Source organism: Sorex fumeus, unplaced genomic scaffold (assembly GCF_029834395.1).
Source record: "Sorex fumeus unplaced genomic scaffold, SorFum_2.1 ptg000044l, whole genome shotgun sequence".
In the NCBI taxonomy this organism is placed as follows: Eukaryota; Metazoa; Chordata; class Mammalia; order Eulipotyphla; family Soricidae; genus Sorex; species Sorex fumeus.
In genome coordinates, this window is record NW_026606101.1 from 38,963,948 (window position 1) to 38,985,624 (window position 21,677).

At 40.8% G+C, this 21,677-nt stretch overlaps 1 protein-coding gene across 1 annotated transcript in view; it reads left to right on the top strand.

Moving 5' to 3' along the window:
* The window catches only part of SLC24A3 (solute carrier family 24 member 3), a 679,502-nt gene that overhangs the window by 648,855 nt on the left and 8,970 nt on the right, over nucleotides 1–21,677 (top strand). The gene's annotated exons all lie outside the window — the stretch shown is intronic.

Here is a 21,677-nt window from a genome sequence, read left to right on the forward strand (position 1 = left end):
TTGTTCACAATATTTGATTACATTTAATATTCGAACACCAATCCCACCACCATTACACCTTCCTACCACCATATTTCCATCCCAAACCCCAAACAAACCATGTCCCCAAAGCAGAACCAAAATCATTTATTTTGTATTGCTTGTTATGAATATTCTGCTAAAAATGATCCAAAAAAAAGGTTTCTTAGGAAAAAGTGTGTGAAGATTGTTGCATTTCACCCAGGAATCATTAAGTCCTTCTATAAGAGATTAGTAACATATTGTTACGTGTGTAAGGTTGATCCTTGTGTGTGTGTGTGTGTGTGTGTGTGTGTGTGTGTGTATCCCCTAAGATTGTTTAGCGTCTACTTTAAATCCCATCAAATATGGTGTGTTACTCTTGGAATGTTAGTGGTGTAAAGTATGAGATGTTCAGGAATAGATTCACTCATGGGTGGGGCTAATGGGAGCCTGTGGAGAGCAGCCATTAGCATGGTGGTGGGTGGGTTCTGGAGGTTTCTGGCTGCCGGGCCTGGGTCCCTTGGAGCGGGGAGGGTCCTCATCCACCCCCTCCAGGTTGCCATGAATGAAACAATCTGGTGTGGGGTTCGGCAGCATGGCTATGGCATAACATTCTATGCTGTCTTCTGAGATTTTTTATTGAGTCTCTGGATCACGGCCATTGATGAGACTAAATGGTGCCAGAGACAATTTGTGGGTATAACTGCTAAGCTACTAGAAAAAGGGGTAATAGAGGAAGGTCCCCCATTCCTGGTTCCATTGAGCCTGGAGTTTTCAGCCACAAGTTCTGCATGTCTGGGTTTTTCTGATGATTCCTCTGGGTGAGGCTCGTCTGAACATGTGGAGAGCAGCCATAAGTAAGGCCACAGTTGAATTCTGGAGGTTTTCTGCTATGGGGCTGGCTCCACTGGTGCAGGGAGGGGACTTCACCTGCCCTGCTCTGGGATGCCCCAAATGAAACACAGGCACAGGTTTGTTTGTTTTTTAACTTTTTAATGGAATCACTGTGAGATAGACCCTTACAAAGCTGTTCATGATTGGATTTCAGTCATACGGTATTCCAACACCCATCCCTCCACCAGTGTATGTTTCCCAGTACCAGTTTTTTTAAGAAACTTTTCTTTCTTTGGTTAATGTACCTAGTTCCTTTGTCAGTAATTTACTGTCCATTCATTTGAGGGTTTAACTCCGTATTTGCAATTCAATTCTATTGATCTGAAAGTCTGTATATTCTAGTATCATACTGTTTTAACTACTATAAATTTATAGTATTACTTAAAAGTCAGGAAGTTGGCAATACCTCCAGTCATCTGGTCAATCCCTCCATGTGTCAGCAAATGACTTCATCTTTTCCTACAACTGAGCAGTCCATTATGTAGATGTACCACAGCTTCTTTATCCAGTTATCTCTACTTGCATATTGGGGTTATTTCAGATTTGGGCTATTGTAAATAGTGCTGCAATGAACATAGGAATGTAGATATCTTTTCTGCATTGTGTTTTTGGGCCCTTGGGGTAAGTTTCAAAGAGTAGAATTGCTAGGTCATATGCGAGCTCAATTTTTATATTTTTGAGGAATGTCTATTTGTCTTAAAAAAAAACTGACAAGTCAGCCTTTCCCACCACTTGTGAATGAGGGTTTCTTTTTTCCTGTATCCATGCCAACACTGGTTGTTTTCTTTTTGATGATTGCCAGTCTCTTTGGTGTGAGGTGATATCTCATTATTGTTTTGATTTGAATCTCCCTGATGATTAGTGATGTAGAGCATTTTTCATGTGCCTTTTTGCCATTTGTATTTCTTCTATGAGGAAATTTCTGTTCATTTCTTCTCCCCATTTTTTCATTGGGGTTGGATGGTTTTCCTTGTGAAGTTCTATCAGTGATAGAATATCTTGAATATTAACAACTTTATCAGATGAGTGTTGGATAAATAATTTCTACCATTCCATTAACTGCCTTTGTGTCCTGGTTGTCAGTTCCTTTGAGGTGTTGAAGCTTAGTAATTTATTAAGAAGTCCCATTTGTTTATCTTTGCTTTCACTTGCTTGGTCAGTGACATTTCATAATAAAAGATGCTGCTAGCTTCAATGTTATAGAGAATTCTTCGTATTTTTCATATGTGTACCTTATGGATTCAGATTTGATATTGAGGTCATTAATCCATTTTAATTTAACTTTAGCACAGTGGTAGGGCATTTGCCTTGCACGCAGCCAACATGGCTGACCCGAGTTCGATTCCTCCGCCCCTCTCGGAGAGCCCGGCAAGCTACCGAGAGTATCTCGCCCGCACGGCAGAGCCTGGCAAGCTCCCCGTGACGTATTCGATATGCCAAACACAGTAACAACAAAGTCTCCAATGGAGGCGTTACTGGGCCCGCTCGAGCAAATTTAACTTCATGTAGCTGACCAGTTTTACTAATGCCACTTATTGAAGAGACTACTTTCCTTGCTTCACTTTATATTTTTTGAGCCTTTATAAAAAATTGACTTGATCATATGCCTGAGAGTCTGTTTCTGGGTTTTCAATTCTATTACATTGAGCTAAGGGTCTGTCTTTGTCTGGGTACCATGCTATTTTTAATAAAACACTTGTAGTACAATTTGAAGTTGGAAAAAATAATACCACCTATCTTCTTTTATCTGATGATAGATTAGCATATTGTGGGGTTGGGGTCCCTATTGTTCCATATGAATTTTAGGAGTGTTTAATCTACTTTTTTGAAAAATGTCATGGATATCCTTATAGGAACTGCATTAAATATGTGTAATATTCAATGTTTTGTCTTGTTGATGATGCTAACATGATTTTCCATCCATGAGAAAGGGTTACAGTTCCATTTCTTTTGATCTCTTTTGTATCTTTAAATAATTTTTTTGTAGTTTTCTTTGCATAGATCTTTCACTTCTTCAGGTAAGCCGATTCCTAGGTACTTGGAGGCACAAATTGTGAAGGGGACTTTTTTTTAATGTCTCTCTTCTATTTCATTATTTGTATATAGGAAAGCCATGGACTTTTTTTTGAGGGGGGGTTACACCTGGTGATGCACAGGGATTACTCCTAGCTTTGTACTCAGGAATTACTCCTGGCAGTGCTTGGGGGACCGTAAGAATGCTGGGAATCAGACCCAGGTCAGATGTTTGCAAGGCAAACCCCTTACCCACTGTACTACAGCTCCATGGACTTTTATGTGTTAATTTTGTAGTCTGCCACTTTATCATTTTTAGGAGCTTTTCTGTGGAGGTTTTAGGGCTTTCTAAATATAGTACCATGTGATCTTCAAATAGTGAAATCTTGACTTCTTTTTCTATCTGGAAGCCCTTAATAATATCTTCTTTCCTAATTGCTATAGCAAGTACTTTCAGTACTGTTTTAAATAGAAGTGGTTAGAGTGGGAAACCTTGTTTTGTGCCTGATTTTAGAGGGAAGGATTTAAGTTTTCCCCCCACTGAGTATAATGTTTTCTGTGGACTTGTGTAAATGGCTTTGACTACATTGAGGAAAGTTCCTTTAATTCCCATTTTGTTGAGAGTTTCTTTTCTTATAATATTTTTATTCAATCACCATGAGATACACAGTTTCAAAGTTGTTCATGATTGGGTTTCAATCATACAATGTTCCAACACCTGTCCCTTTACCAGTGTACATTTCCCACACTAATGTCCCCAGTTTCCCTCCCACTACGACCACCCCCAACCGTCTCTCTCTCTCTCTCTGTGTCTCTCTCTCTGTCTCTCTTTCCCTTTGTACATTATGGTTTGCAATAAAGGTACTGAAAGGTTATCATGTATGTCATTAACCTACTTTCAGCACTCAGTTCTTTTCCAGGGTAATAATTTCCAATATCACTGTCATAGTGGTACCTTCTCTATCCTTACTGCTTCCAGTAGCTCTTTCTTTCACTAAACATCTCTATTTCAGGTCCAATGTAAGTGAATGGCCTGAGGTTTACATGTCCATCAGAGAACCTGGACACAAGTGCTCTTCTGTCAGACTCATGGTTAAGAAATTATTACTTTTTGCCTTTTTAATTGCAGGAATAGATATAGTGCTATGTTGCTTTGGGTTTTGTTGTTTTAACATCTGTCTTACCATCCTAAGGAGTGTTTTCTAAGATGGCAAACCAGTCTGCCCTCCCAAAGACAAAGAAAAGTCTGGGGTGAGGGCGGGGGCAGGGGGAATGGAACATTGGAAATCAACAAAACAGAAAGACTCCCAAAAAGTTTCCATGAACTGAACATTACTCTGATTCCAAAAGCAGACAGAGACAGCATCAAAAAAGAGAATACAAACTGATATCATAGAGAAACACAAATACAAAAATTGTCCACAAAATGCTAGCAAATAGAATCCAACAACTCATCAAAAAGATCATATACTGGAGCTAGAGCAATAGCACAGTGGGTAAGGCATTTGCCTTGCACACAGCTGACCCAGGTTGCTCTCTGACTGTCCTCATAGAATGACAGCAAGAATAGCCATGAGCAGCGTGCAATTTGTTGTTTCAGGAGCTGTGGTGTGGGCCCTTAATATGCTGCAGGTCCTTGTGGAGGCTGCTGGAACTCACGGGGGGGGGGGGGCGGGGGGGCTCTTCCTCTCTGTAGTGCTCTGCCTCACTTCTGGAATAGCCCAGTGATATCAGCCAGAGAGGGAGCCACACCTGGGATGGTAGAGCAGCAAGCTGAAGGTCAAGAAGGAGCTGAGGTGTGCCCTTAATCTCTAAGATTTTTAGTATATCTTTAGGGTCTTCTATGAATATTTTATATCATTGAGTAGTGATAGTTTTACTTCTTATTTTCCAGTTTGGATACATTTGATTTCTTTTCTTGCCTGATTGCTGTGGTGAAGATTCCAATATTATGTTAATTAATAGTGGAGAAAGTGGATATGCTTGCTTTGTACCTGATCTCCCAGGTTTTCGTTTAGTATGATGTTAACTGTGGGTTTATTGTATATGGCCTTTAGAAGCTTGAAGTAGTCTCCTATCTCTGTTTTGTTGGGACATTTGTTTGCTTGATTTATCATGAATGGATGTTGAACTCTTCTTCTTCTTCTTCTTCTTCTTCTTCTTCTTCTTCTTCTTCTTCTTCTTCTTCTTCTTCTTCTTTCTTCCTTCTTCCTTCTTCTTCCTTCTTCTTCCTTCTTCCTTCTTCTTCCTTCTTCTTCTTTCTTCTTCTCTCTCTGCCACAACTGGAAATGTTCTCTATATCTATTGCTATTATCAAGTGATTCTTTAAATCTTTCCTTTTGTTGAGATGGTATATTACATTACTTGACTTGTATCTATTGGAATAAATCCCACTTGACTTGGTGTACAATCATTTACTTATCAGAGATATTGGTCTCTGATACATTTTCGTTTTGTTTTGGGGCCACACCTGACAATTGTCAGGACTTACTCCTGGCTCTATGCTAGGCAATGACTCCTGGCTGTGCTCAGGAGCCCGTATGGAATGCCAGAGATTTGAACCCAGGCCAGCTGCGTGCAAGGCAAGCCTACCTCCTGTACTATCTCTTCAGCCCCTCTAGTTTTATTTTTTAGACTATTTCTGTGCTTTTAGTATTAGGGTAATGTTTCTATGCATTAGTGTACACTTCTATGTATTCATAGAAGCTTTCAGGAAGGATTCCTGTTTCATAAATGTTTTTGAAAAAGCTTTAGGTGTATAGGAAATACATATCTGAAAACTTGGTAGAACTCACTTGTGACCCTATCTGGAGCTGTAAGTTTGTTTGGGGCATGGGGAAATTTTTTTATTGCTATTTCAATTACCTGCTAATAATTTGTCCAAATTTTTCACCCACTTCTGATTCAGTCTTGAGAGGATATATGATTCTAAAAAATTCACCTTCTAGGTTCTCCTCTTAGTAAAATATAGTTATTCATAGTTACCCTTTACTACTTCTATGTTTTCTAGGTATCTGTTGTAGTTTCTCCCACTTCATCTCTGATCCACATAACATTTTCTCTATTTGTTCCTTTTTGGTTCTAGTTAATGGCTTGTCAGTCTTGTTCATTCTCTTGAAAACAAAAGGAAAAAAAGACTTTCTTCTTCCCATGCCCCTATGTATTAAAAACTGATTTCTTTTCTTTTTTAAAAATGTATTTATTTATTATTTTTATAAAGTTGCATTATTGACTTCTATACCATTGATTTCTATTCTTTTTTCATTATTCTCTCCCTCTGCTTACTTTTGGTTTCATTTGCTGTTCTTTTTTTAGTTTCTCAAGATGTACGATTAGTTTATTTATTTGAACTTTCTTTTGTTGTTTCCTGATATAAGCTTGAATTGCTGTGAACTTCCTTTTTAGTGCTGCTTTTTCTGTGTTTATAGGTTCTCATAATTTGTGCCTTTATTCTCATTCTTTTTTATTTCATTTTTATTTCCTTTTATGTCCAGTCATTTAACAATATTTTTTTCCATTTCCAAAGGCTGGAATTTTCCCCAGCTTTTAATGACTTTATGACCTCTTGAATATACCCTGGCATATGGTCTACCCTGGACAGTCTTCCATCTTCACCACAGTGATATTTTATTGATATTTCGGTTTGAGGGCTAGTGAACTCATTCTGGATCTTTTCATGAGAATGGCTTATTAGTACAGTCCCTGGATCCCTCTCTGGCTCTCCTGGGGTCACCAGTGACCAATCTCTTATATCCACTTATAAGCACACTTTGCGTGCCTCACTATGTAACCTAATACTAAGATGCAGAAGTTGCCTGGAAAAATAATCCAGATTGATGGAACAGGAAATTTAACAGCTTATTTGCCTCATGCATTTTGTTCCTCTCTCATCTATTCCCCAGGAGACGTCATTTCCAAAAGTGCACTCTAAGACCTCCCTCCAACTGGGATGGCAGCAACCCCATGACATTTTTCTGCATTTGTCCTATCAGAACTGAGCAGTATGTGGGTTTAATGGCCTTTTTCCCTCTCAAAAGACCTGCTGACAGTTCTGAAGTAATTTCTCCAAACTAACTGAAATGGGATTTCCAAGTCATAAGTACTGGATAATTACCATGGAGACATCTGTTTTGTGCATGGTATTAAGTCCAGGCATTTGAGAGCAAGAAATGAATACAGTTTTACAGATGTTGACATTTCTTAGCACTTGTGGCTTGTTCAGAAGCCAACTAGCTACCTAAGTCCTCAAATAAGACATATTTCTAAAATTCGAAGTTTGGAAAATGAGCATTTGCTGGTCCTATTATGTTAATGAATGTCTATTCCACGTGTTCTAGCAAAATGAAGAAAAATCAAGAGGTGGGGGCTCAAGGAAGCGAAGGCAAAACCCAGATTTCTGAGCGTGGGCTTAGATATGCAACACAAGCCTATAAAATAGTGAAGGGATAAGTAAATCTGTCTTTTTCTCTTTCTAAGCAAGAGTTCACTTGATTCCAGATTTTGCAGAAGTCAAAAGAAGTGATGGGGGCAGAGATACATTTCAGGGTTTAAGGTGCTTGCCTTACATTCTGCCAATCCCTGGTTCAAATCTCTAGTATCGCACATGGTCCCCTGAGCATTGCCAGGGGTCACTCCTTAACACAGAACCAAGATTAAGCTTTGGTTGTATTTCTCTTCTCCCCTAAAATACCAGAGATTATTACAAACATCCCCCCCCATGTCTCCTGCTCAAGTTGTTCTTTCTCTGATCAAACAATAAATAGGTGCTACACTGGAGGCATCACTGGGAATGCTGCAGTAAGCAAGACAGACACAACCCCTTGCCCCAGGCCCTACATCTTCTGGATGGAGACAGTTGCATAAGCAATTCCCAAAGTGTGGTGTATAGTCTCCTAGAGATTCCGTAGACAGGACAGCGCACTGTGTGACAGACATTGGGGACTTGGAATAGTTGTGAGGAAGTAACTCTGAGAATATTAGGATCCAAGCAGGTAGAGAGGGTAAAGGAATTTGCCCCAAGCAGAACAGCTTATATGAGAACAAGGGAAAGTTTCACACATCAAAACCCAAGCACAGCTTTTGTGGCTGCAAGCGTGCTGTCAAGCATGGAAAATAGAGAAGTCAAGGCATGAGTGGCAGGAATATAACCGGAAACAGAAGGAAGCCAAATCAATTGGAAGGACAATGAAGGCCATGGTAACAGAGAAGGAAAAGAGAAGGTTCGAGAGTATTATAAGTACCTTTTAGGAAGAGGAGTATGATTACTATGTGGGAAAGACTGAAGGCAGTAAGACCAGTTGAGGCATTTTAGGAAAGAGCAAATATGAGAGTAGAATTATTATACTATTACAATTCTGTATAATAACTACCCCAGAATTATTCAGTAATCTATGTATGTATACATGTGTGTGTGCGTGTGCGTGTGCGTATGCGTGTGCGTGTGCGTGTGCGTGTGCGTGTGTGTGTGTGTGTGTGTGTGTGTGTATTGATTTGGGGACCATACCTCATGTTTTTCAGAGATTACTCCTGCTATCCTCAGGGATCACTCCTGGTGGGTTTCGAGAATCATATGAAGTGTTGGGAATCAAACCTGGGTCAGCTGTGTGCAAGGCACCTTGACACGATAAAATCCATCGGAATGCTAGAAGGCCACTATCAGGGCCATTTTGCACACTATTGCCAGGGGCCTAGATTTGTGATGTGTGGATAGCTTGATAACATAGTAATAAATGATTCTTCTTGAGGTTCTATCAGTTCTTCTAGGAATTGCAGGGGCACAACCCATTCCTCTTGAAGTGAATCTCAACCATAATATTTCAGGTGTCAGAAAAATACGGTGCCATTTGTTATAGGCAGTATCCTTACAGGTTCTCTGTAGAAAGGCTTATTGGCTAGCCAAGGTCTAAAGCTGATAGAGTCTATATATCAGAGTGGAGAACTCCTGAAAACCACAGTCCTGGGATAGGTGTTCCAGGGAAAAGTTAATTTGGGAGGAACAGAAAGGTACCATAGGAAAGTAAGGAGGCAAACTGGGAAGGTGAAACAGCCAACACTGCTTTGCAGGTACAGCTGGAGCTGAGTCTCTGTGTCAGCAGTGCTCTGGGAAGAGTATATGACCCCATCTGAAGGGTAGGGGATTTAAGTGCTTAAATATCCATATCCAGGAGCCATGAGTAGAAGACAGCTTTGCACTTTCCAAAGTCTAAAATAAAGCACTCAGACATAGTCAGGTATAGCTGTTGGAAGACCCCACCAAAATGTAAGTGGGTGGGGGCTGAACATGGCTCTTAGAATTCACTCAGGATGCATACAGAAAGGAAAGATAATAAAGGCCCAGATACCAGTACCAAGAACTCCTAATAGTGAACGGGAGAACTCAGGCTTTTCCCTGTGCCACGAAGCCTCCAAGAAATGTCCCCCATAGTTTGATCTCAGTTCTAACTGCATACTTGACCCCTTACCAACTTCATAATTTTGGCTAAGTGCTTAGCTTGTCTGAACCTCAGAGGTCTCATCTATTTATGGAGAAAAATTCCCAAACTACTTATCCCTGGAATTAAATGCAACTTTGTGTTCTCAAACAAAGTGTGAGAACACTTTGAAAAGAAAAAGACATAATCACTAGATTCCATTAAAGCAATTCCTTTCCAGGGGGTTGGCAAGAGAGTACAGTGCCTAAGATGCTTGCCTTGCATGCAGCTGACCTGGGTTCAGTCCACTGAGCCCCACCAGGAACGCAGTCAAGAGTAAGCCCTGAGCACAGTCGGGTGTGGCTCCATTCCAAAATACAGATTTTTAATAAAAAATAGTTTTAGTCACTTTCTTACTCATTTAATTGTTCAAGGAATGAATTCCCACCCACTGATATTTTTCAATGTAAAGTCAGTACCAGACACAATGTAAATTCCACTTGGAACTTACACCAAAACATGTGTCCAAACTATCTGAAGAAGAAAATGCATAGTGACATACAACATGTGTTCCAAGTTACAAATGCATTAGCAAAAATCCATGGGCTTCTTATTTTTCCCTAAAAGAATCCACTAGATGGGTGGAGCTGACCTCAAACCTTTAAACAGTAATAAGGGGAAAGCATAATCTTTAGGACAGCGGGTGGGAACCCTCAGACTCAAAAGGATGAAGGGATCTATGTTATGACCCACGTGTGATCACGAAACTATTATGAATGAGTCTCTATGTGTGCATCTGTACTAAACAATATATATGCATCATGGACTAAATTCTTGTTGACTTTGGAATCAGTCAGCCTGTTTCCTCAGCAAAAAAAAAATTGCCCAGAGGGAAATGAAGAATGAAAATGCACATTTCCAAGGCAAGAATAAAACCAAAGTTAAATGTCATGGCTGAACAATCAAGTTGTGCCTTACAAGCTCTGGAATAAGCATTGCCATGGAGATTTCTGCATCTGCTCTAAATGGGCCTTGAATCTGTGAGGCAGTGAATGGAAAACAATAATTTAGATCATTGTTTCTCCACTAGGGGCCATACACCCTCCTCACCTGTGGGCCCGCCAGGATATTTTGGAAGAGGTGGAGGGGGAAGTGAGAATGAATAGGTGAAAATCACTTGGTGGAAAGTGGGGGCTGGAGGGATGGTGCTATGGCATGAAATTAAGGAGCCAGCAGTACGACAAGGGAACCCCAGGAAGGAAACAAGGATGGAGGGGGCCACAGTCAGGGATGAAAATCAAAAAACCCTGTTAAAATCAATACTGACAGGCCAAATATGAAGGGATTTGTTTCAAATGTAATCCAGAGGGGCTAGAGAGAGTGCAGAGGTCACTGCTCTTGCCTGTTGCACGCTTGACCAACCTCAGTTTAGTCCCTCAGCACCACATGTAGTCCCAGCACCTCCAAGCGAGATCCCTCAGCATAGAGCCAGGAGTGATCCTGGACACTGCTGGGTGTGGTCCAAAAAACAAACAAAAGATGTAGTCGAGCTAGGTAGACAGTCTCTGATTTAGCCGATGTCTAAAAAACTAGTTTTGAAAGAGTTGAGTTTGTTTTGTGGTGATACAATTTTTTTTTCTTTTGCGGAGTTCTTGGGGTTGTTTCCAGCCAGTTAAGTAGGTCACAATAGAGAGGATACCGCCCTTCTGCTTCGCGCACCTCCACATTCAGGCAAAATGTCCATGGAAATCAGAACTCATAAATAACTGCACTAGCTCCCTCCAGCATGATTTTAAAATCCTGAACTCCTCATCAGTTTCTAAGGCAACAAAACTGAGAAACTTTACCATTGCTAGGATGTTGGCTTTATTTTTTATTATATTTGTGTAGTTTATTTTTGGCATACATTCACAGGTGTGCCTATGGCTCTATTCTTAATCCCTTTCCTTTGGGATGGCTCCAAGTGTAGTAGAAATTTGTAACTCTGTAATTTAGCTCTTTAAGACATTTTTTCTGTGCTATAGGATGTTGACTTTAAATTCAGCTGTTCTCCATTAAGTCTTTCGGGCCTTTTAAAAAATTGTTTTAGCCACTAATAATGGCAAAGAACATTCCAACACCACACTCTCTGTCATAGTGTCAGCTTCCTTCTACCATGTCCCAGTGTCCCACCCTCATCCCCCACAACCTCCATGCCCATCCACCTATCCTTTCTACAGTGATATACTTCCTATTAAGACCAGTTGTTTGCTCTTGCCTTTGGGAATTTGCTACTTCTTCACTCTGTTACTTTATATACCACATATTAGAGCAGTCATTCTGTTCCTCTCCTTCTGACAAACTTCACTTAGCTTCTGCTGTAATATCTTTTCTCCGAAGGGCATCCGGCTGGTACCTTTCAAATTTTATCTAGTCTTAGTTCCTACAGAATCACCTACAAAGGGGGTCCAGCCTTCATGACTCTTGGGCTGGTTACAAAGAAACTCCCTTCCAGATCTCATGTTGGTTTTGTGAGTTCCCAAAACTCACTGCCAAGGGCCTACCACCAGATTATCTACCTCAGGGTAAAGAACTGTTTTATATTCTCATTAAGAATAATTTGCACAGGTGCATAATTTGTCAAAACTTATCCAATAGTTCACCTAAGAAGCATGAATTTTGCTATAAGAAAACTGTGCCACAATTTTATAAAAAACTTTGTAACCTCAGATTATATTGCTTATCCACAACAACAATGATGATTTTAGGTACCTTCCCCATGGCCAGTCTTCTCATCCAGCTCTCTACACTTTCTCATTTATTCCAATATACATAGGCAAACATATGCATGCATTTGCATGCACACATACACACACATACATGAATTCAGAATCACCAGTAGATACAAATATTGGGGAGTGGCCATACCGAATGCTGCTCAGGGGTTACTCCATGTCCTGCACTCAGGTATCACTCCTGGTGCTGCTCTAGGAACCATATGGGATACCGGGTCAGCATAATGCAAAACAAGCACCCTACCCCTGTACTATCACTCTATCCCCTAGATACACATATACGATATTTGTAGCTGATACAGGAAGAAGGACTTGTCAGGGCCAACACTGCTAGCCTTGCCCCTGAACCCAGGTCTTGACGTTGCTTCAGGAAAGAATTCAAGAATCAAAGTAAAAACGTATAGTAAATCACATATTTAAGCAAAATATATACTCAATAATAAGAATGAATGCTTATTTGAAAAAGAATAGCATTCTTTCCAAATAATACAAGTCATTTATTAAAAAACAAGAATGCACACCTATGGGTCAGAATGTGTGCATGCACTAAAGAGAATAGCACTGTTTCTACACACACTCCTAGGTCACATAGGCACAGAGATGCAGAAATTAAGAATGGTTGGAATCTGTGTGGGCTATCTGAGAAGGGGAAGGAAAGTAAGATGCTGGCTTCATGTAGCCAAGGCATCACCCAGTATGTAAGGAAATAAAGCAAAGGAATGAATAGTGTCTAATGAAAACAAACCCTTGGACTCTGACAACAGAACTGAGGTTATCAAACAGGAGCAGAGGTTGGAGTAAGGGTGAGATAGATGGGGTTAAAGAGATGGGGTGAACCACAAAGGACATTAAGACAGAAGTGAAAGGTTGGGCACTTTGAAGGGGGGCAATAAATTTATATGACAAATGTTGTGTGAACATTTATTCAGTCTGAGGCACTGAGACAAGGAACATGAGAGAAATTATTTTTCACAGAGGGCGCAGATTCACTCAGATCCTGTGACAAAAGGTAGAGCATCTTGGGATCTCCTTTTATTACCACCCTCCCATTCACACCTCTAAAAGAAGCTATGAAATTATAGGTAGAACATCTGAGTCATACATTGTTTTGTAATGTCTGGAAAGAAATGCAAAGCTGAAAGCTTTGGGGTGGGGTGCCCCCCCAGCCTCTCTCCCCCACGGGGTTCCCCCCCCCATCTCCCCCACAAGCATCTGGGGTTTGCATGTCAAAGACAACCTGGGAAAACACCTGGGGTTTGCATATCAAAAACAAGCTGGGTCTGACTCTTATGATTTACTAAGATTTAAGTTATTTACTAAAGGCAGTTTAAAGAAAGAGATGTTCAGCCTAATCCAAGCCCTTCTGGACACACGAGTAATCTCGCCCATTTTCATGGGTCCTGTGTTCCTGCCCATTTGCAGGACAGTCCACGTGGGCTCATCCTGACGGCCTAGTTTGGCCCCAACACCAAAAGCATAAGTAGACTGTAGAACTGTCTCCCATTGTTCATTGATTTGCTCGAGTGGGCACCAGTAACGTCTCATATCAAATTGTGAGACTTGTTACTGTTTTTGGCATATCAAATACGTCACAGGGAGCTTGCCAGGTTTTGCCATGCAGGTGGGATACTCTCGGTAGCTTGCCAGGTTCTCTGAGAGGAGTGGAGAAATCAAACCCAGGTTGGCTGCATGCAAGGCAAACACCCTACCTGCTGTGCTATCGCTCCGGCCCATAAATAGATGTACAATATTAAATCATGTCACCTTGACTAAGACAAGGGGAAAAAAGCACCACCCAGATTATAACACTTTTGGTGACTTCACAGGTTTGTCATGTAATTGTAAAATGGCATGGCATAAATGGGTGTGATTTTTGTAATGTACATATAATAATTGAACAGTGAAATTGACTGTTATCTATCAGTCACATCAGTCACTTGGTTTCATACTTCTTTGAAAGGTCACTTGGTTTGGTACTTGGTTTTGTACTTCTTTGATTCTCTCATCTTCAACATTATTTTCTTCACCTTTTGGTATCCAGCAGCTATTATTACCAATAATTTATTACTGGGGAAAAAATCCCAGGTTTCCTACCATTTTGTGTGGACTTACAAGAACAACCAGATCATAAATGGAAAAGGGAGGTGATCAATGCTGACAGAGCACAACAATTACCAGTGATTGGATAAACATTTAAATGTCTGCCTCAGAGAGTAACATGATATTGTATTTGTTAAGCTTTAGAGTGCCTATACAAAGGAATATTTTTCCCACAAAAGGCCTATTTTCCTGATTTATTTCTTATCTAGATTGTTTATCACACTTTCACTGATTATTCTCCTCTCTCAGTGTTGGATAGTTAGGGGTGGTGAAAAAACTCAAGACAATTTCTTTTGCCTTTTGAGGGCTGGAGCGATAGCACAGCGGGTAGGGCGTCTGCCTTGCATGCAGCCAACATGGCCGACCCGAGTTCGATTCCTCCGCCCCTCTCGGAGAGCCCGGCAAGCTACCGAGAGTATTTGATATGCCAGACACAGTAACAACAAAGTCTCCAATGGAGACGTTACTGGGCCCGCTCGAGCAAATCGATGATCAACGGGAGGGCCTTTACCTTTACCTTTACCTTGGTATTACCTACGGAGAGTAAGAATGAGGTCCAGTCAAAGTCAATACAAGATCAGCATTTCCTGGGGGAGAAGACAGAAAGAACCAGTGAATTTGGAAAATGCCAACGGACTAAAGGAGATATGAGCAGAGTGGAGGTGGAATGGGAGTGCACCCAAATGACTGAACATCTCAGAAGGGAAATAGGAATACACTGAGGTGGGGAACTGATCCTCCAGTTACCAGTACCCAACCACAGCAGAAGGATGCTAGCATAAAGGAGAGAGAGTACTTGAACTCCTCAGAGATGTCTCTGGCTCTCTCCTCTTTATTAATAGTTCTGTCATTGAGGAAGAGCCACTATAGGTCTCTTTACATTATGTTTGTAAATTATAATATTAATATAAACTGGACAATGGTCCAGAACTATAATCAGTCCAAATGTCAATCAAGAGGAGAACAATTAAATAAACACAGAATATGTATGTTACAAAAAAGAAGTGACACTGGAAGTAAAACACAGCAGATAGGGCACTGTCTTGCATGAGGCTAACTTGGTTTGTCCCAGGCATTCTATATGGTCTCCTGAGCATCACCAAAAGTGGTGATAACAGAGCCAGGAAATAGCTCTGGGTACTGCCACATGTGCCCCAAAACCAAAAACAAAAGAAGCAAGCTATTGACGCAATTAAAAATAAGAAGTCTTGGAAAATCATGCTTAGTAGTAGCATCCTCATATAGAGTGCATAGATTAGGATTTCATCTATATGACTTTTCAAGCACAGAGAACCATTGACTTCCAGGATAAACCAACAAATGATGGAGAAAGTTAGAGAATCGATGCCCCGTTGGGAAGAGTTGAAGAGCCCAGGGAAATCTCTGGGAACAGAAGTACTCTGTAATGGCTGCAATCTGGGCTACATGTGGGTATATGCGTTTCTCAAGAAAATACATGTAATTGGCACAGTTTTGATTTGTGACTTTCATGTAAAGAAATGGCATCTAACAACAAAAGTGATGAATGATAATTCACTCCTACTTAAGGAGATGCAGGCCAGCATTTAGTGGTAAAGTGTACTATTATCAGCTGCTTATGATGATGTTCCTTAAACAACAAGAGTCTTTCAACTTTTAGGAATGCTTGTAAGTTTTAAGAAAAGAGAAAAATTATATACTCATAAAAAGGGAGACAGTAATATAGAACAGGGATTTCATTGCTCTTGAAACATCTTCCAGAGGTAACGTCCAAGGTCTCACAGGCTCTCTGACCAGGCTGCCCTGTTATTTCCCATAGTAAAATCATCAATTCATTCTTCATGTGGTAACCCCTGTGTTCAATCCTGTGCCAACCAGAGTATAAAATCATATGTGGTCCCCACCTGCTGCTGTTGTCCATAGTCTAAGCAAGTCAAGAGTTTTCAAGCAGCAAATAAAGGTTCCAGGGCAGTGGGGCCAGGCAGATGGTGACTGGGTGGGAGAGAGTAGCCCAAACATATCAAGAACTGGTCTCTGTCAGGCTTTCTAATGTGGAGCAATTCATTTCATTCTCACAAGCATCTCCATTTTGTGGGGAATAAATCACCCCCATTTTACGCATCAGAAAATGGAGAAAAGGAATTAAGTCCTAGCTAAAACATGATAGTAAGCACATGAATGACGGTAAGGGCTTCAGAAGGGAGGAATCTGGGTCTCCCCACACCCTAAGCAAAAGGTTAGCAGACATTTTCTAGAAAAATTCAGAGAGGAAATATTTGAACTGGGTGTGCATGATCCTGTCTCCATCAAACTTCTCTGCCATTGATATCAAATAAAGGAGCTGTGTTCCAAGATAAGTGAAGCCCCAGATTTTGCCCCTGGCTGTATAGTCAGCCCCAGCACCGAAGCAGTTACCATCTCTGATGGCTTGGCATATGTTTGAGTTGTACCAGAGACGACTAAAGGAACCTTAATCCTGGCTGTCCATGTGGAAGCACTGGATCAGAGAACAAGGAATCCATGAAGACTCTGAGAGTCCAACTTTCATTAATAAAAAAGGAAGAAATTGCAGAGAGAGAAATGAAAGACTGTAATATACTTAGAAACCGTTAGTCTTTAGGGATTCAACAATACTCTTTGAGAATTTGTGTGAATATAAGAAAAGAAAAGTTCAAAAGTTTTGGTTGAACATAATTTATTTTTAAAGATTTGGAAAAAGAATTTTCCTGCTTGCAGCTTTGCGTTTATTATCTCTTGACTCTATTCAACTCTTGTTACTGATAAGTGTTCAACCCTGACATTCAGAGGATGAGCTAGGTTGGAAATACACTAAAATCCCCAATATTTGAAGATTTTGTGCTATATTGAAAAGTGAGAGCTTAATCAAAATGTGCAGATTGTTCATAAGATTAATAAGTTCTGAAAAACTAATGTACAGGATGGTGAATAGTTGGTACTATATGATATTGAAGTTGTTAAATGAGTAAATCTTAGGATAGATCTAGTTCTTACTAGGAAAAAGGGTAATTGTGTGAAATAATAGAAATTTTAGCTAAGTTGACCATTGGAATAATTTCACAGTTTTTAAGTGAATAGTATATCTAATCAGTATGTAAAATACCTTAAATGCACATGATTTTTAATGTAATTAAGTCTCAGTAAAGCTGGGAGGGGGAAATTAAGAGGCAAAGAGAATTTTTTTTTTCGGGGGTGGGGACCCACACCATACACCATATTCAGGCCTTACTCATGGCTCTTCACTCAAGGTTCACTCCCCGTGAGCTCTGGGGACCATATGGGATGCCAAGGATCAAACACAGATCAGTCACGTGCAATGTAAACACCAAACCTGCTGTACTATTGCTCTACAAAGAGAATTTCTTAATGTATCTTTCCAGTTTCAAAGTCAACCCAAGGAACTTAGATAGAGGACCATCTCAGGGATTTTGTCTCTATATGAGGATTGCTATTTTACTTTCAGATGCATCCCTCTCCTTTTCAATCCAGACCCAAATACATTTGAGATTATCCTAGAGTTAGCATTGACAGAATCCTTTGTTGTAGATTCTATTTCAATGCAGTGCATTTGTGATATTCTCCTGGATGTTGGCTTCAGGAAGAAGCCTGTGCATCCTGTACATTAGATTTCTAAAACTGCTAATAAAAGGAGGAATGTCTATCCACATCCTGGTAGAGGGTCTACAGGAAGTTAAAATGAACTAGGATGAGGCCAATCCCCCCCATATTTTTTGCAATTTTTATATATTTAATTTTCATAAAGTAGTTCACAATAGTTCATTGCAGATAATATTCAAACACCAATCCCACCTCCGAGCACCTTCCCACCACAATAAGAGGGAAGTGTGTCAAGGTTGTTGTATGCTGTTGTATTTCATTCAGGAGCCATTTAAGCCCATATATAAGAGAATACAAGGAAGTGTGTTAAAATCAAAAAAATGTGTGCTACTTTTGGTATGTAAGTGGGCTAGAGTATAAGAGGCTGAGCGGCCATGAATATGGCTGCATGCTCCAGAAAATTCTGTGTCACTCTCTTCCAGGAGCTTTGGTTTATAGTCTCTGGATCATGGCTGTTGATGGGATTACATGGGACTGGGGGCAGTTTGTGGGTATGACTGCCAAGCTACTGAAAAACTGGGAAACTGAGTGAAGGAGACCTAGCCCTGATCCAAGTGAGCTTAGAGTTCTCAGTCACAGGGCCTGCATATGGGTTTTTCTGCAGGATCCCACTTGGGTGAGGCTCGTCCAAGCATGTGGAGGGTGGCCTTGAGCATGGCGGCGGTTGGGTTCTGGAGGTTTTCGATTTACAGGGTTCTGATTGAGGCAGGGAGAGAAACACAAAGCCCCCCCCACCCCACCCCCCGACTCCCTTCAAGGTAGATCAGTGAAGACAGCCTGGTGCAGGGTCAGGAAATTCTGTGTCACTCTCTTCCGGGAGCTTTGGTTTATAGTCTCTGGATCTTGGACATTGATGAGATTACATGGCGCCAGGGGCAGTTTGTGGGTGTGACTGCCAAGCTACTGGAAAACTGGGGAGCTGGGGGGAGGAGGCCCAGTCCAGATCCAAGCAGGCTTGGAGGTCTAAGTCACGGAATCCCCCCATTTTTGATGCTGAACTATCAAGCCAATTTATTGCTCTAGTTTCTCAGACAATATTTGAATCCTTTATTCCTAGGAATGCATTTAATCATAAAGAATAATTTCCTATTTGGAATCCACCAGATATGTGACTAATATAGATTGTGAAGCAGGAGAGAGAACCCAGCCTATTAACCCTATAGTAAAATGTTGGGTTGTGAGACAGATTATTTTTTGCCCGGTGACTCCTGCAGGAAAGATTGGATGTTTAAGTCACTACTTACTTCTCTAGTGAAAATGGTCAATCTCCTCTTAGCACCTGTATTGAAAACCATAATGCATAAAAGGAAAATTGGAAATAGAGTAAGAAGGAAAGTGCCTCCCATAGTGGGAGGCTGTGGATAGGGGGTGGGGGATTGGAGAATGGTGGTGGGGAAATGGGGGACATTGGTTGTGGGAAATGTACACTGATGTAGGCATGGATGCTGGATCATTTATGACTGAAACCCAATAATGAACAGCTTTGTAATGGTCTATCTCATGGATATCCAATTAAAAAAATTTTAAAAAGTAATGTGGAATTCAGGGCTGGAGCGATAGCACAGCGGTAGGGCATTTGCCTTGCACGCAGCCAACATGGCCGACCTGAGTTCGATTCCTCTGCCCCTCTCGGAGAGCCCGGCAAGCTACCGAGAGTATCTCGCCCGCACGGCAGAGCCTAGCAAGCTACCCGTGATGTATTCGATATGCCAAACACAGTAACAACAAGTCTCATGATGGAGACGTTGCTGGGCCCGCTCGAGCAAATCGATGAACAACGGGAGGACCGTGACCGTGAATGTGGAATTCATGCCCAATTCAATCAGCTTAATCAATGGCTGAATAAATAGCAGTACTCCTGTCACTATCACTGTCACTGTCCTCCCGTTGTTCATCGATTTGCTCAAGCAGGCCCAGTAACGTTTCCATTTTGAGACTTGTTACTGTGTTTGGCATATTGAATACGTCACAGGTAGCTTTCCAGGCTTTCCTGTGCAGGTGAGATACTCTTGGTAGCTTGCCGGGCTCTTCGAGAGGGATGGAGGAATCGAACCCAGCTAGGCCAGGCTGGCAGAGCGCAAGGTAAATGCCCTACGGCTGTGCTATCGCTCCAGCCCAGCAGTACTCCTACATACGAAAAAAAGGAAGGAAGGAAGGAAGGAAGGAAGGAAGGAAGGAAGGAAGGAAGGAAGGAAGGAAGGAAGGAAGGAAGGACAGAAAGAAAAGAAGAAAGAAAGAAAGAAAGAAAGAAAGAAAGAAAGAAAGAAAGAAAGAAAGAAAGAAAGAAAGTCGATCTGTTTCTTTCTGTGATACAGGGAGTCTTTGACTCCAAGCAGTAAAAGTCTGGGATGAAGTGGGGAGGTGAGGGGGATTACAAATCTGGACACACAAAAGAATTTCCGAAAGAAATATTGAAAATGAATATTGAAGTCCCATCCCCAGAACTCTGGAAAGAAGCAGTGGAGTTAGTCTTTATACTTTCTCTAAATCAATCAGTTCTTCTTAAACTTTTTTGTACATCAGCATCACCCATAAAGTTTGTGAAAGCACAGATTGACGTTCCCTGTCCCTAGAGTTTCTGACTAAGGAATCCTGATGGGCTCTTAGAATCTGCATTTTTAATAAGGCCTCAAACGATACTGCTAATGATTTTCCCAGAGCACTCTATGAACCCCACTGCTAACAAGGTTTCCTCTTGAGTTCCAGAGAAATAACACAGTGGAAAAGGCACTTGGCTTGCATGCGGCCAACCTAGGTTAGATTTCTGGCATCACCCATGGTCTCCCAAGCCTGACAGGGAGGATCTCTGTTTGCAGAGTCAGAAGTAAGCACTGAGAACAGCTATGTGTGACCCAAAACCAAAAATCAAAAGTCATAACCCCTCTTTCAGGAGGATGCCAGTCTCATGGCCTCTATCAAAGCAAAAAGGATAAACTGGGAACATTAGTGCTGGGAAATGTACACTGGTGGAGAGATGGGTGTTGGAATACTGTATGACTGAAACCTAATCATAAACATCTTTGTAAAGGTCTATCTCACAGTGATTCAATTAAAAACATTTTTTAAAACTTGATATACCCTTTGATACTGGTGAGGGGAGGTACTGTACAGAAATGCCAACGCCATTGTAAACACATTACTTTAATTACAATCATTTTTTAAAAAAAATAAAAAACAAAGCAAAAGGGACATCTTTTTTCCATACTTTCTTTGTGGGAGAAACTCTATAATTTTTTATTGATCACCTCAGCTCCAAATACTCTCAACCTGTTTGCCTAATATAGCAGGCACAAGTCCTGTGTGGGTTTTTAAATATAAGTTTGGATAATTAATGATCCGCACGGCAGAGCCTGGCAAGCTCCCCGTGACGTATTCGATATGCAGACACAGTAACAACAAAGTCTCCAATAGAGACGTTACTGGGTCCACTCGAGCAAATCGTCGATCAACGGGAGGGCCTTTACCTTTACCTAATTAATGATAGGATGAAAATCTGATTATTTAGTTGCATGAACCACATATTGAATGCTCTTCAGCCACATGTGCCTAATGCCTTCTACATAGTAGAATACAGATGAAGGACATTTCTATCACTGAAGTGTGTTCTATTGGACAGGCCTATCCTTTAAGAATTCCAAAATTTTTTTGCTAAGAACTTTCCTCAATGTTTGGCTACTAACTCCATGGCATTACTGTGAAAAACAAACAAAACAAAATTCTTTTTTGAATATGAGAAACAGAAAATTAACTCTTCCCTCTGCTTACTCAGGAAAAACAACACTCTTCCATCTTTCTTCCACAATGTCAGGAAAATAGCTCACATATTTTAATGCAAAAGAAATAAGAATATAGGACCAGAAGATGGTACAGT